Below are 16,434 nucleotides of genomic sequence, written 5' to 3'. Positions count from 1 at the left end.
TAAGGAGGTGGGAACAGCACAGCATGGGGGGGGGCGAGGGGGGGGGGACCAGGAGTAGAGCAAGGAGGGGAAACTGTGGCGAGGATGTAAAATAAATAACTTTATTTATGTACATTTATTTATTTTAAAAATCATTCTACATTAAAGATGACTTCAGTAAATGATAATTTATCTTAATGAAGCAAAGCAAAACAAACAAACAAAAAAACAACAGGAACGACAAGAAGGAAGGAAAGACTGCTCTTGCTAAGACTTTTTGCTGAAATTGAAAGTTACATTTGTTTTTGAATTCTATGGCAGCCACAGTGAAAGTGGAGACACATCCCTTGCGTCAGAAAAGAGAGCACCAGTTTCTACAAGAAATAAAGTTTGTTTCTAACTGTAGAGCATAATTTTGATTTTCGATAAAGGTGGTATTGTCCTCTGAAAACATCCGGTAATGACTGGGGATTCCCTCTGGTGGTGACCATGGGAAGAATGGACAGGTTTCTGTATCTAGTGGGCAAAGGCCAGGAATAGGGCTTTACCCCACACTGACCATGTGGTAGTCCCTCACAACATCTAAACTTCTGGTCCAAATGTCAGTCAGGGAACAATGAGAAACCCTGGGGCATCCAAAAGGCGTTTCAGGTGGAGGCTCTGTGGCCGCCCAGATTCCCCCACAGTACAACCTCAGCAGTGAAGTGAGTTCATTCACAGCCTCATGCCAACACACACCTACTGCACTAACCACGCCAGACTCAGCTTCCTTGAGATAATTATGTGAGTCCTATAGGGTGGTAAGGGTTAGCAGGCCCAATGTTGGTACAATATTTTGCACAGTTCTTGGCACAAACTAAAAGTTCTGTGAAGATCCCTCCACAGGGGAGAGGGTAAAACTGAGGCCTCATTCGCAGAGATGGTGTGTTTGGTTTGGAGGGGGCTGCTGGGTATAGCTCTGTTGTGAGGTGTTTAACTTGCTGATGGATGTCAGACAATCTAGAAATGGATGTATGTATGTACACACTCACACACACACACACACACACACACACACACACACACACACTGATGGATAGACAGACAGACAGACAGACTGACATCCCATTAATAGTAACAATGTGGCAGTTTTTAAAGAGGCGGCCAGGGTGCTGTTACTTGCAGTTGTTGGGTGCGCCTTGCTCCATGTTCTCCAGCTGTCAGACCAGCAGATGACAGAGGATGTCTGAAATATGTGCTGGATGCCATATTGTCAGTGGCCAAGGTGTTCCCACTGTCTCTGAGAGAGAGGTGTGTTGTCTAAAGAGCAGCGCAGAGCCATGCCACCCTCCGTCTTTTGGAAGGAAGTTTAGGGTGTGGTCACAGCCTTGGGATATAAGGGATTTTGAAGAACAACCAGAAAACAAGCAGACCAAGCTGGTGTCTCAAGGAGGGATCAATGAGGAATGGTGTTTGGTTATAATCTAAGTTGGGATGGTTCTCCGATTAGGACACTGTTGCATGCTGAGATCAGTATCAGATGTGATGGCTTAGCTGGGCAGTGGTTCGACTTCAGACATGCAAAGCAGGCCCAAGCTGCCTTCACGTTTAGCATGGAGCTGGAAAGCCCTGCAGCTTCCCAGAGCTGCCTTAGGGCTGCAGTCATCAGCATTCACACACCTCAGTTTTCAACAAGAAAATGAGAGAAAAGAGACAATGTGGCCTCCACAAAAAATACTCCCTGGATGTGACTTGTGTCATATCTGCTTAGACATCACCGGCCAGTTTCATCTCCTGGATTTTCCTCGATGTGTAGTTAGGAAGGCCAGTTCCTCTGGCCAGGTGTCACCGCACATGGCGAAAGGGCAAGTTTCAGCGGACAGTGCCCTGCACCGCTGTGTGCAGATACTATCATGGGCTGGTTAAACCCCTTCTGCAGAAATCTTTTCCATTTTGAAAGCAAAGATAAAATACCCATGCCTTGAGAGCATCGGCAAGATCTAGCTTAGACCCCTTCCTTTTCAGCAGTAGGAAAAATGGAAAAGGGGAAAAAAAGTGGACAAGCGACAAGCCTGATAGACTGGTAACACTCTAAAAAGGCCATTATTCAAATATTTATGGATCCTTGTAGCTAATGGATTCAAATTTACAGCGCTGCACTTGTCAACAAGATAATTTTGCAAAAAACATTAAAGCCTGAGCAGTTAGGTCCCTTCTAACCCTGAGGCCTCTCTTCTTCCCAGAGAACAAGCAGCTGTTCTCAGTGAAAATGGAATACCAGCTCTCAGGGTGCTCTGTGGAGACCCACTGCGTGTGCCATGCCAGCCCCTAAGCCGTGCTCCCGGGAGAGTCAACAAAGATGAGTTAGAGGCATCTGTTTTTATCAAAAGAAGAAAGGCTTCTTGGCATTGCTGCAGATACCTTGAATGAGATGTATTTTTAATCAAACTTAAATCATAGGCAGCCAGGTATGGCGGCTCACAGTAGGAACCCCAGCAACTCAGGAGGCAAGGGGACTGCCCTGTGAATTTGAATCCAGTCTGGGACAGAGTGTGAGAGCCAGTCCCCAAAAGTAAGAAGGCAGCAAAGGGAATATCAAATCAAAAGCCACCACGTATGACGTAAGTTGCCTCAGTGCCCCAGGACAACTAGAGTGATAGAAAAGAGAATCTGACCCCAGTTTTTAAGATCACCTTGTTAACAAAATGGGGCATCCACAGTCTCATGAAACCACCAACAGAATTGAACAATATTTGTGGGAAAATACTTCCTGTGGGTGACTCTGTAAATAAGCATGCAGATTTGCAAATATTTTAGATCTGGCTTAAATAAAATATGTAGGATGAATAAAATTCAATAAATGGTCTTTGTAAACATGTTATTCTGGAACCAAAAGATAATAAATGAGCAGAGACTCTATAGCATAATATTCAGGTGGTCTCCAGAAACAGGGAAAATAGTGAAGAACAGCTTGTTTGAGGAATAGACAATAAAAACCTGTGTGTTTCTGGGTCTTTGGAAATCTTCCAAAGCTGACAACATGGTGTCCCCCTACCATCCAAAGAGGAGCAAACGGTGCAGGTCACCCCACAGCACTGTGGGTAAACCCTATGTGGAGAGATACCTCCTTCTGGAAATGTCCATGAGTAGACAAGGGTGACTGGGCAGCATGGCTGTGATTCTGTGTTCCCTGAGGGTTATGCTTCATACCCTAAATGTCTACCTAAGGCTTGGTGGAAGCTCCGAGGAGGAGGGGCTTAGTGGAAATTAGGAAGCTAGGTCATTGGGGGTGTGGAGATGGGGGGAGGAGATGCTGGGACTCCCGCTCCCGGTCTGCACAGCTTTCCTTCATTATTTCTTCCCATCATTACATCCTGCCTCAACACAAGCCCAAAGCAACAGGACTGAGGAGCAACAGATTTTATATCTAGAACTAGAAGAATGAGTCAACGTAAATCTTGCCTTTGATTTTCTCAGGTCTTCTCTCATGGTGATGTAAGCTCTCACTAACCATAGGATTCCAGATAAATCCCTTCCACTCTCAGTCTCAAAGCAGCAACAACAATAACAAATGCCCCAAACAACAAAGCAGCAACAACAAAGCTGTAACATTTCTTTCCTTCCAGAAGACAAGAGATAAAATGAGTTCCCAGTTAGTAACAACTTAGTGAGACACCTGATGCCCCACTAAGGGATAAATGTCAAATGTGTTAGTCTACACACACCTGATGGGATAGCTTACCACCAGTGAAATGTCTACAAAGAATTTTAATATCTTCAGGAAATTTTAGTAATTTTATTGTAATACTGTATTACAAAAAATGTGTAGCTGCTATGAACATAATTGCACCAAAATGAAAGGCTGCCCAGAGAAGGTTCTGGAGTGTGACCCGTTAGTTAAGCAGATTCGGATGATAGGTGAAGTTCTCTAGAACTGATTTAGCAAAGCACAAAGAAGTAACAGCAAAGTGCATCCATCCAGTGTTGACTGCTAACATCTGTGAGGGGCTGGGAGATGAATCTTTGGGTTTGTATGGTGGGCAGGAGCTGAAAATCTGTTGCCTATATGGAGGTAGAAGCCATCAACCAGTGACAGGAGAGCTCAACAACCACCAAGTCTTCCAAAGTCACTGTAAGGAACCCATCAGTCAAGGACTGGGCACATGTATGGATTCTACATATCTGTGTGGTTTTAACACATGACTGGCATTGTTCCAGGGAATGGGTCTGTGATGGAGAAGAGAAACAGCCACCTTGCCTGATGGTCTTAGGCAAGAATATGAGCATTATCAATTGTTAAGAATGTGAGGAATACTAGTCAGAAAAAACACAGGCACACTAATCCACACAGAGTACCCAGTCTTGCCTACAGTGTAACTGATGCAACGGAGGGAATATTTGAACTGTGGATCAAGCTGAAATACATAAATCTAAGTTCCTGGGGTATAGTGTTCTTTCTTTCTTTCTTTCTTTCTTTCTTTCTTTCTTTCTTTCTTTCCGTCTTCCTTCCTTTCTTTCTTCCTTCTCCTTCCTTCCTCTCTTCCTCTTTTTTACAGAATTTTTGTTTTAATAAGTACATATGTTTTGCACTTCCTTCGTGGTTTTTGGAAGCATTTTTATTGACATGTGAAAATCTTAATTCTTCATAAGAGTAGTACTCTTTGTCCCCAGTTGTGAAATAGAAAAGAATGCAAGTCACTTAGGAGCATATTCACCTGTTTAAAACTGACATTTGGGGGTGAGATGTTCATTATTTTCTTCTTCATAGAATTTTGTGTTAAAATGTTTTATTTTATTTTGTATTTGTGTGTGTGTGTGTGTGTGTGTGTGTGTGTGTGTGTGTGTGTGTGTGTGATGTGTGTGGGTATGGGCACATAAGTACAGTACCCACGGAGGCCAGAAGAGGGCGATGGATCCCATAAAGCTGGAGTCACAGGTTGCTAGGAGCTGGCCAGTGTCGAGGCTGGAAAGTGAACTTAGTTCCTCCGCAAAAGCAGTGAGTCATTTTAACCACTGAGCCATCTCTTCCGTCCCTACAAATGTTTTACATCAACTCTATGCAGATATTTTGGAAAGAAATAAATGTGTTGTTAGATGAATGACAAGTAACTTGCTTGGATCCTGCCTCCTTAATCAGCAGGGTTCTTTTGTGTGTGTGTGTGTGTGTGTGTGTGTGTGTGTGTGTGTGTGTGTGTGTATTTCATAAGTTTTTCTCAAACTCCAAGGCAGGCAGTCTAGAAGAATCAATGGCAAATTGAACTGTACTAAATTTTAATATCAAAGTTGGGCCAGTGTAAAAGTGATCGCAAAGAGGCAAAAGGGGACTGATAGGTTCTGATTAGAAAGAGGGCCCATGTCTGACATGTGGGAACGCATTGTGTGAGTTCAGAGAGAGGAGATGATATGGAGAGGAGTTTGCATAGGGAGCGTGATAAATAAGTAATGGCCACCAAGGGCTTAGATGGTTTCATATTTGAAGAGATATTTATGAACTATTGCGGGGCTCAGAGAGGCTCGCCACTTCTTTCTTTCCCTCTCATTACAGCCAAAGGGGAGAAATGAGTTCTAAAGAAAACTGCAGACAAGCTTAGAACCACATACGATCTGTTCATTAAAAGTCAATGTGTGAGAGAGCACAAGTTTTTTATTGAAAAGTTCGTTTGAGTTTCTCCCTCCCATAAGAGCTTCCAAGAAGTTTCCCAAATGGACTTGGCTTAAATGCATTGCAGGGCATCGCAGGGGGCTTTGAGATGGAAGTTGTGTTAGGCATTGAGATGAGGAGCCCACACTGCGATGCCAGATCCTTCTCCACCTCCCAAACCAGCCTCCCAGGGCTCTGCGTTGACTGTAGAAAAGACAGAGGGTAGGGGCTGTGCGAAGCCTCCAGCTCAGTGGTGTGTCTTGTTTCCAGTTGTCTTGACGAGAAGACCACCCTGAAGATGACCCCTGTGCACCATGTGATCCCCCCACTACAACCCAGCATGACCTGAGGCAGCTCCGAGAGAAAGCCACAAGCATTCATAACACTCTGGGAGTATGAAGGCAGACACAAATGTGTGTGTGGAGGATTTTAAGAGCATAAAAATGCCAGTGAGAGCTGGAAAGATGGCTCTGTGGCAAAATGACTTCGGAGCAAGCAAGAGGAGTGGATCCCCAATACCCACATAAACACTGGGTAATGAAGGCAGGGTTTAAGTGAGTCCATCAGACCCAAGATAAGTGATGAATAGGTGTTTATTAGGGAAGCACTCACACAGATAGGAGTAAATAACCGCCACGGCCTTCCTGCTCCAGAACATGCAGTCTCTGCCCAAGAGAGCCTGAGCCAGCCCCTCCTCTACCTTATAATGGGTCATGTTTGCACTTGAAATCACGCCCAAAGGATATGGTCGCCACCACAAGTTCACTGGCAAGACAAGATGCCACTACAGGGTTACCCCAGGTCTCGGGGAGCAGAGACAAGCTGATGCCTGGAGCTCATTGGCTGAATTGATGAGCTCCAGACTCAGGGAGAGACGGCCTCAAAAAATCAGGTGGAGTAGCAAGAATGAGAAGATGCCTGCTGTCAGCCTCTGGTCCCCATACCTGTACACACTCCATGTTGGTGTAAATTGCCACACAAATGCATATGTACAACACACGTGAACACTATGCACACGCATGCACCTGAGCCAGAGCATGCTCAGATCACCTTAGCTCTTCTCACCAATGCTGCCGTATTGCACACAACCCACATCTTATCTCAGCTGCAGTATCCACAGAATGTAAACAGCAGTTTCCTGCCCCTGAGCTGCTGTGAGTGTGAAGCCGGGCAGGATATGTAAGTAACTGAGAACTTTGCCTGGCAAGCATTTAATGCCCACTGACTATTTCCTGTCATCACAGTTGACTTCATGTAAACGTCCATCGATACCAATAACTGTTTATGGTTGTGCAGTCCAGCTCCCAGAGAAGCGGGTTGCTTATCGTTGTATATATTGATTCCCCCCACGTTGCCTTGAACCCATTGTATGGAATGAGACTTATTTTGTTCATTTCCTTTATGTGTCATCCCGAGTCCATGATGGGAAGGCCCGGGGCATCTGGGATGAAGATGGCTCTTGGTTAAATCTGATCATCTTTCTTTGTTCCTGTGAGTGCAGAAGGGTTTTCTCAGGACAGGTGTGAGCATCCGTCTCTGCCCCAGCCCATAGCAGGGGAAGCAGTTGTAATTCCTCTTCCTGGGCATTGAGAGACACTTGTACTTCATGATCTGTTATCTGCAGACAGATGTCTTAGAAAATGGTCTTGGCTTGGGATTGTCCGTTCCATCATGCTGTCTGTGGAACAGTACACAAAGAGTGGTGAAGGGACACACACACTTTTCTTTAAGTGAATTGGGCTTTCTTTGAAAGGAATTCTCAGTTCCCCCCATGACAGCTGTGACTCCCAAAAGACACAGAGTCCTCAGAGATAAGCGACTTCAGTCAGTGATGAATGGGCTTCGGCTTCTGAGCAACCACTGGGCCACCATGGGTGAGGCATCTCTGAGCTGTAATTTAGCCCTCAATGGAGGCAGTAAGCACCCTTTCTCACCACCACATTGGACCTAACCTGAGGGCCAGGACGGGCCATGGGAGAAGCCGAGAGTTGTTCTTCTGGCGATTGCTTCAAGAGCAAGTGGTTTAATCCAGAATAATTGATGATGATAAAGACACTTCCAAGCCAAATCAGCTCCCAGTGCTGTTAAGTGATAAGCTCTCGGTGGCTTCAGACTTTATCCAACGCAAGTAATTATTCAAAGAGTCACACTCTCAACCAGAAGACATTGTGCTTTGGAGAAAGATGCCACTGGGGGCATCAAACCTCCAATTTAGACAGAAATCCCAACATTCATGTTAGGAGTATATGAAAAAGTTTTACTAGATATGAGTAGATAAGAGGTTGAGAGCTAAAGTGGCAACAAAAATGCATGAAGTGATTTTTCGCTAAGTTTGAAACAGAAAGAGTGAGACCCAGGAGAAAGTCAACCAAGGGGCTTCACAATAATTCCAAAGCAAGGAGTTGGGATTGGAGGATACCAATGTGTATCAACGATAAGGGGGCTTTATTGACTGCTGCCTGCATGCTAATAGCATGCTCAGTGCTTACATACCTGATCTTGTTTCATTATCACAAGACCCCATGCCAGAATCTACATAGGACAATGGCCGGGGCACAAGATCAAAGGCAGCCTGAGTCTGTTCCAGCATTTGCCTCACTAACAACTCCTCCCAGGCTCAGTGTTTACTCTCACAAGGCAGTCTGAACCCCCACTTATGTGGTTTGTGATAAATTCTCAATGAATACTGAGATAAAAATACTACAGATGAAGAAAATTGATCTCAGGGTGATGTAGAAACCTTTTCAAGGCTGGGCATCAGTGGCAGAAGCAGGATTTGATCCCTGGTCTGCATTGTGCCCGCATCTCTCTGTTTAACCCTGTGCAACCATGAACCCAGAGCTCAGAAAGGGAAGGGTATTAGTCTGGTTCCTGTTGCTATGCTGTGATACCTGAGGCTGGACAATGTATAAAGGGATTTATTTAGTTTTAGGGACTGACAGTCTAAGCAGAATGGTATTGGCTTTGCTGAGGGCCTCTTGGCTATATCTTAACATGGCAGATATTATCATAGTAAGAGTGTGTGTGGAAGGAAGTGGTCCCTTGTGGAGACAGGAAAGAGAGGAACCTGGGTTATACAACTGCTCTTGTATAACCTACTCCTGTGAGTATGAACCAGCCTGAGAGGAACTTCAGTCCCTTATGTGGTCAGGATGCCAATGAATCTCTGTCTCTGTCTCTGTCTCTGTCTCTGTCGCTGTCTCTGTCTCTGTCTCTCCTCTCTCTCCTCTCCATTCTGGCTATGAGTTTCTAACATGCGAATCCTTGGGAAGACCCATAAAACCACAGCAGGCGGTACAATGAAGTCTTCCCTTTGATAATGCAGGACTAAGCAGCCATTATGAGTATAGCGTATATCAACCAGTGAGTTCATGGCTAGAGAAAAAGACAGCAGCAAAGAGAAGACGCCCTTACAGGTTAGTCTGAAGATCTGAGCTCTGCATTGTCCTTGCTAGTGGTCTTACAACAGAGTCCTTTGTTTCCAAACAGCAGAGACAGGTCAATTTGCATACTCTAAAAGGCACTGCTGGCATAATGTTATTGTACAATTTAGAAAAAAATAACTACATGCTTCCCATTAGTTCCAATTAATCATTTGAAGACCCATAAACACTCAGGAATAAAAACCCAAGCATTTTTCTTTGTAAACTCCCCTGACCCTATGCCCATGTGACCCCAGGCACACAGGAACTGCTCCTGAGGATGAGGTTGCCCCTATTTCATGGAGTTGCCCTTGCTCCAAAAGCCACTTGCTGAGAGAGAAGACAGATTGGGGAGCCTAGGGGCTGGCTTCAGATCCCTGCCTCTGTTTCTACCTTTTCTGCATGGTGTTGTCAGGAACTGATTTCACAGGCTCTGTAGCCTTGGGCTGCTGTTGTAGGGATGCACTAGGCTCCTTAAGATCCCAGCTTTCACCAGATAGGGCTTGAGCTTTGAGTTCCATGCTCCAAGCTCCCCTTGTTCTCTTCTGTAGACACAGTGATTTCTATAGACTGCCCTTCAGGTTGGAATGGCCAGACCCGAAATTCATTGGGCTAAAGCTGCATGCTGTGCCCTGAACAGGTACCTCCCACAGGTCCTTAGGGGATTATGCAAACTCTGCACCATCAGCCAGAATGCTCTTACCCTTAGAGAGATCCTGTCTGGGCTGTGCAGAGAGACCTCAGGCAGGAAGACCCCAGTCAAACAGACAATGTAGAGAACACACCTCAAAATAAAGGGGTTGGGAAACTCGCCTTTGCATTAGGCTTTCGTGCCTTTTCTTATCCAGGAGTGAACACTAAAGAGAGATTATCTTGGAGGTGATTCCCTAAACTCCCACATGCTCCCTGATTGAATAAACAAGTACCAGAAAGATTTTCTATGCTTGGCCAAGCAGTGTCCTCCGGTGCATTCCCTTTGCTTACTCCACCACGCTTGGTACAAACGCATGACTTTCTTCGCCCAGTTTGACTTCACCTCTGTCCCTGGGATTCCTGGTTTGAGAAAGTGATGCTATGTCTGAGGACATTTTCCCCTGGTCACTTCTTGGCTAGGGCTCTTGATATGTTCTGAAATCCTTCTCCCAGCTCTCAGCATGCACAGGGGTTTCTCCACCACGGTTCTATGAGCGTTTGAGCATAGATTGTTCTTTGTGGCAGGGGCTGTACTGTACAGCATAAGAATGCTGAAGCATCCAGAGAAAACAACACATCCAGTTGACTTCTGTGGCTTTACCGGAGAGACGAAGCTGGTAGCATCTCCTACAAACACAAAGGTATCAAACCAAGGTCACTCTCTTACAAACTTGTTCACATTTTCTCCACCAAGAGTCAAGATCCAGAGTACCACAAATGAGGCAGTCTTCGGAACCTTTAAGTATAGAAATCAGAACCACATGGCCACCCGGAAGGCACCTGTCAAACCAAGTGACCTCTCACTGACAGCATGACAAAGCAGCTTTACTTTATATCTCAGGAGACCACACTTAAGAAACTTACTATTAATGGAGGAAAACAGGAGCTTGCCTTACACTGGGTTGTGAAATCCTGCATTATTTAAATACATTTATAGTGACCTCTACTTTCATGTTACTACATGCTATTGAAAAAAGAAATAGGTATGTATTCTCTAGCAGTGTGTGGTATATGAAATGCATAGGAAGTCTTAGCAGGGGTAGGAGACAGTGTAGAATGGTCAGGACAGGTCCCTCACATTGGGGTGCTGACGGTGAAGAGGGTAGGGGGTAGGTTCTGAGAGGTCCTTAGCTCAGGGTACCCTTAGTAATGTCTGGATGTACCCTGTATGAGAGCTGTATGCATGCGTGCATGCATTTGCGGGTGCAGAGGTCAGAGGCCAAAGTTTGGAATCTTGCTCTGTTTCTCTTCATCTCATTTTTTTTTTTTTTTTGACATAGGTTCTTTCACTGAACATGGAGCCCACCGATTTAGCTAGACTGACTGACTAGCAATCCCTGGAGATCCTCTGATCTCCACCTGTATTGGCAACTTTTCTTCCATGATAAAATGCCATGACCTGTTATGATAAATCTTACTGCCAAAAGCCGCTGAGCCCCACCGCCACATGTGAGCTTTATGCCAGCCGCCCGCCCGAGTTAGGCCCAAATAAATACACAGAAACTTGTATTCGGTTCAAAGCTGCTTGGCCAATGACTAGGATTCTCATCTGTTAGCTCAGTCTTAATTATCATAAATCTATATATTTTATAAGACTTATCTTATCTGAAGCCTTATTGGCGTCCATCCTTGCCGGTGGATCACATCTTGCCGCTGGAGCAGGAGCAGAGGGGAAAAGAGGACCCTTCCTGTTTCTCCTTCTTTAAATATGAGTCTCCTTGCTATGTCACTTCCTGCCTGGATCAGCACTTCTCTACTTCATTTCCCAGAATCCTCTTTGTCTCCTAGTCCCATCTACTTGCTGCCATTGGCCAAACAGTATTTTATTTAACAATCAATAAGATAAACATGCACAGTATATTCCCCATCAATGACCAAGTCAGTTTAATTAAGAAAGGGTTTATTATGGCTTAATATACAAAGGGATTAGAGTCTATCATGACAGGAAGACATGGCTGAGCGGAAGGAGCAGGAAGCTAGCTGATCGCATTTTCATCCACACACAAGAATCAGAGAGATGGGGGAGGGGAAGTAGGGTGAGGCTCTAAACCCTGAAATCACAGCCCTGAAGTCATACCTCCTCCAGGAAGTCTACACTCTTAAAGGCTTCGTAACCGCAAACAGCACACCAGCTGTGTTCAAACACATGAAGGATATTTCACACGCAAACTATTACACGGTCCCTCACAGAGCTGGAGTTACAGATGTGTGCCACAGTGCCTGACTTCTTATGTGTGAGCTGGACATTTAAGCTCAGGCCCACAAGCTAGTACAATAAGTACTTTACCCTCAAAGCTATAGCCTCAATTTTTAGAGATACTTTTGATTATCTCTCTGAAGGGATATTGGGGTGCTACTGGCATCTAAGAGTTGAAGTTCAAAGATACTACTGAATGCACTGTGGTGTGCAGAATGGCTCCCACCACTGAGAACTATTCAGGCCTAACAGCCAGTAGCATCGTGGCCAAGAAGCACTAAGGTAGGCTAAGAGCTGGGAGGAGAATTTCCACACATGGCAAGAACATAACCAAGGAATAACCACTGTCTTGTCTTAGGGAACATCACAGCTTGTTCAAGCTGCCAATTCCACAGTTGCACCCAGAGCTTGACTGCTGGAAAGGCCTGGGGATGTTGGAGAGAGATGAAGTCAAGATGAAGTCAGTTGCATGCCTTTCAAAGGGCCAGCAGGGTGGACAAGAAAGGGTAGGAAGTCAAGCAGATGGAAGTCACAGTGGAACAGGAGGGATGTTTCAGGGTCCTGACTGCAGCATGGCTCTGAAGACACAAAGAATGTAGAAACCCAGAACATTCTGAATCTTCCAGGAAAGCAGCCCACAGCCTGAAACCGGTCTCTCGGCCAATTCTTGAGTCAAAATTATCACCACACTCTGGGGTAAGGAAAGAAAAGGATCTCGGGAGAACGTTGGTCTGCAGAACTCAATTGTGTACCAGCAAAGTTGAAGACAGACTCATAGAGATGAGTATCCTCCTCAAAGTTTCTCCAGAGTCTGTCCCTACAGCTCTCCCCACTGCACCCTGTGACTTCACAGGAGAACAGCCAGGACACCCTGATTTGCAGGGCTGCAGACATGCTGCCGTTCTTGAGTAGGGATTTTCTCTCCCTCTGCCTGTATCTTTTGTTGCATCCTTTTCTGTAGTGGTCACTCCCAATCCCACCATTCCTGAGCATGAGTGCAGCCAGCAGGAAGGAAGAAGACAAAAGCCTTCCTCAGCCCCAGTTGATATGTGACTTTGCTTAGCATTTTGAATATTATTAAGTGTTCGAATTTCTTCCTATGTCTTTTTCACCAAGATGACTGTCTTTCTGTTTCCTTGACAGCCTCAGCAGGACCAAATTGACAGCCCTTTAAAGGCGGCTGACGACAAGCGGCATTAATTAAGTCATTGCCGGACTGTAATTGTGTTAAGAAGTAAAAATCTAATATGAGAAAAGGTTAGCGAGTCCTCTCTTGTGTCAGATTTTCTACTCCCTATGAATATTAATGTCCTTAATGAAGACAATCTTTGCCTCATCAAGCCCAGGCGCTGCATTCAGGTGCCAAATCCCTGCGCCATTGATTTGTTTTTAAAGAACAAATATGTCAGGAGAGAGTGACTGTCCTGTTTCTTATCCACATCAGAGAGGAAGCTTCTGTGTTATGGGGAAGAGTTTATAGATTTTGTGTGCATGGAGGAGCTCTCACAGAGGGGAGGGGGCTCAGCACGCCCAGGCGAGGTAAATGAGTTACAGTAATTTAATATTAGTGTTGTGTTTGATCGCATTAGCTCCTTTTCTGTGTGTGTGAGCAATATTCGTCTATTAGCAGGGTTACGATCAGCAGTTTTAATGATAAAATAGGAATTCTCTTTAGAAAAAGGGAGGCTGCAGAGGAAGCCCTGAAGGGAGATGGGGCGGGGCGGGGTGGGGCAGCTGGGTCTCCGTGGATGCGGATGCTCTTCCTCCTCTGACCTGAGCAATAATGGCGGTGCTGGGGATGGATGCTTCTTAAGCAGGGTGGGGACCTGCTGAATCTGCTGCTCCAAGTGCAGGCTTGTGCGAACTCTCTCTTTCTCATTCATCATTTATTTCTATCGGATCCAATCAAAGACAAAAATCTCACTCACCTCCAACAGTCTTAGCCATCAAGAGAGTAGTCCCCTTCCTTTTGAAAAGGATACATTACTTAGTATGGAGAGATAATACAAGCCTGTAATCTTAGCACTTAGGAGGTAGAGACTGGAGGACCAGTCCAAGAGCAGCCTTTGACTTAGCTGCAAAGATACAGCCAGGACTGGGGAAGGGGAAGCAGGGGGATCAGGGACTCAAGGTTAGCCTGGGCTACTGGAAACATTGTATCAGGCAAAACCAAAACTCAACAAATACAAAGCATATGTTACTTGAATTCTTCTCTGGAATACCCTGCCTCTAGCCACTGCCACAGAATCTCCGTTTATTTTTCGGAGACTCTGATGATGAAGCCATAGAATGGATTATGCCCTGGTTGACTGAAACATGTTGATATTAGAATTCACTCTGGTGGGACTACTGGACAAACTTCCAGATGGTAGCTCATGAATCATGAGGAGTGTTGCTGATGTGCACAGATCTGGGTTTGTACAGTTTTTCTATGATGATCAAGGGCTCAGGGCACCTTCTAATCTCCATCCCTCTAGTGTGATCATTGAACTCATTGGTGGAGATGGCTGCTGGAACTCCAACCATCACACTTCTATCTCAGAATAGCGAGTGTGCAGCTTAATAGCTCACAAGGAAGCCAGCAATGTGCATTAGAATCTTACAAGTGCTGAACAATTCATTTTTATTAAGTTTTATAATCTTATAGGATGCATCACTGTCCAATTAGTCTTCTATTCATATATGAAAAATGAAGACTAAATCAGCAGCTAAAAACTGTAAAAATGTTGTAACTTGCAGTTCCTGTTGGCTACGAACCAGGACATGGTTTAACTGGGCTTTCTGCGAGTGTCAACCGGGTGTTGATAGAAGCTAGGACTCCTGTCTGATCTCTGGTCCCCTGGTGGTTGGCATAGCTCATTTTCTGCGGCTGTATGACCAACACTTCCTGTTTTTTTGCTAGATGTCTACCAGAAACTACGCACAAATCCCAGAGCTCACTCATCGCTTTGCCTGGAGCCCTAGAGACAGCGCTAGGTTATAGGTCAGCAAGAACTTGCTCCTCCAATGTTTTATACTCTCAGAAACTCATCCGATGAGGTCAGGCCCATCCAGCCAATCAGCAGAGTCAGTTGGTTACTCACTAATTGAAGGAATGGTTTTCTATCACATGCCGAGGGTGGAGCACCCGACACTAGAGTGTGAGTGAGAATCTTCCAGCCAAATGAGAAAGCTCAGAATGACAGAGTAATGTCTCCACATTCAGAAGGTTGCCACTTTCATGACTAACCCCATGTTGATTTTCTATATGAGGTCATGATAGTCACTACATGGTGAGTAGTTAACTTGGCTATTGCTTTTACACAGTGCCATTTAGTCTATCATACATAAAGCTTTCATGAATTTGAGAAGTGTTTGTTGAGGGTTTACATGTGCTGAGAGCCAGATAGGAGAGGCTGTCAGGGAGCTGGGAAGAAAGTGGTTAGAGCCAGACAGCTATCATGGCTGCACCTCACCTCAGTCAACTCACCTATGAAATGGGCATGATTGTAGCAGGTCTTGGTTCCTGGGGACACTGGGTGCTCAGTATTTGCCAGCATTATTAATTTTTATTATAAAGCATCTATATTCATATTGCCCTCTTTTAATTGTAAACTTTTGGAAATGAGCGGCAGAGTCTAGAAGCTTCTTTAGATACATTGTCATATCCTTCCACCAAGCACTGAGGGCTATTTACCAGTGACTCTCATGGTGGGTGCCGATGGCTCACTTCCACTGCAAGATTTCCCCCATCTTAACACACACTCAGGCATTTGGGGGCGGGGTTTGCACATTTTATTAGTTCCCTGAAAACAACAGTGCAGACTGCAAAGCTGTTTCTTCAGAGGGGGAATCAAGTTGGCTCAAGATTCCTTCTCTGATGCCAGACCGTGGGAAGTGAGAGAGAATGTCAGTGCTGGCAGTTGACAAACAGAGAAATGGTTCCAGAATGAAGAGGATTGGCCTAAACACTAACTCTCCTTTGCAAGTGTTTTTCAGTGCTCTGGATGAAGAGTGGGGTGGAGGTAGCTCACAAATCTTCAAAAGGCATCCTGGAACCCTGGGAGAGGGGGTATCAACACAAGGAAGTATGGAGTCTAGGAATTTACTGGTTTTCAGCATGTAAAAGGAAAAATATGTTTAACTCTGAAAGTAATAGGTATGATATTTGCAAACTAAATACTCAGAAAAGAATAGAAATGAACAATCAGAATATTAATCAAAGGCTAGGGAGGTGGCCCAGTGGACAAAGAGCTTGCACAAAGTGTGAGGACCTGAATTCAGGTCCCCGGGACCTATGTGACACTGGACATGACATTATGCACCACCAGTACCAATGTGTCTGTGATGGGATGGAAGGTAGAGATAGGAGAATTTCCTTGAAACTTGGGCCACCTAGCTTGGCATCCACAGTGGCAAAAGTAGACTCTGTATCAAACTGTGTGGGAGGTAGGGCTGACACCTAAGGTTGTCCTGTGACTTCTATACTTTTTAAAAGAGTATTTACCAAGTCCCCTTTGACCTCAGCTTACTTGTTTTCCATT

Source organism: Cricetulus griseus, chromosome 6 (assembly GCF_003668045.3).
Source record: "Cricetulus griseus strain 17A/GY chromosome 6, alternate assembly CriGri-PICRH-1.0, whole genome shotgun sequence".
Lineage (NCBI taxonomy): Eukaryota > Metazoa > Chordata > Mammalia > Rodentia > Cricetidae > Cricetulus > Cricetulus griseus.
The sequence above is the reverse complement of the archived record's forward strand: the minus strand, read 5'-3'. Positions refer to the sequence as shown.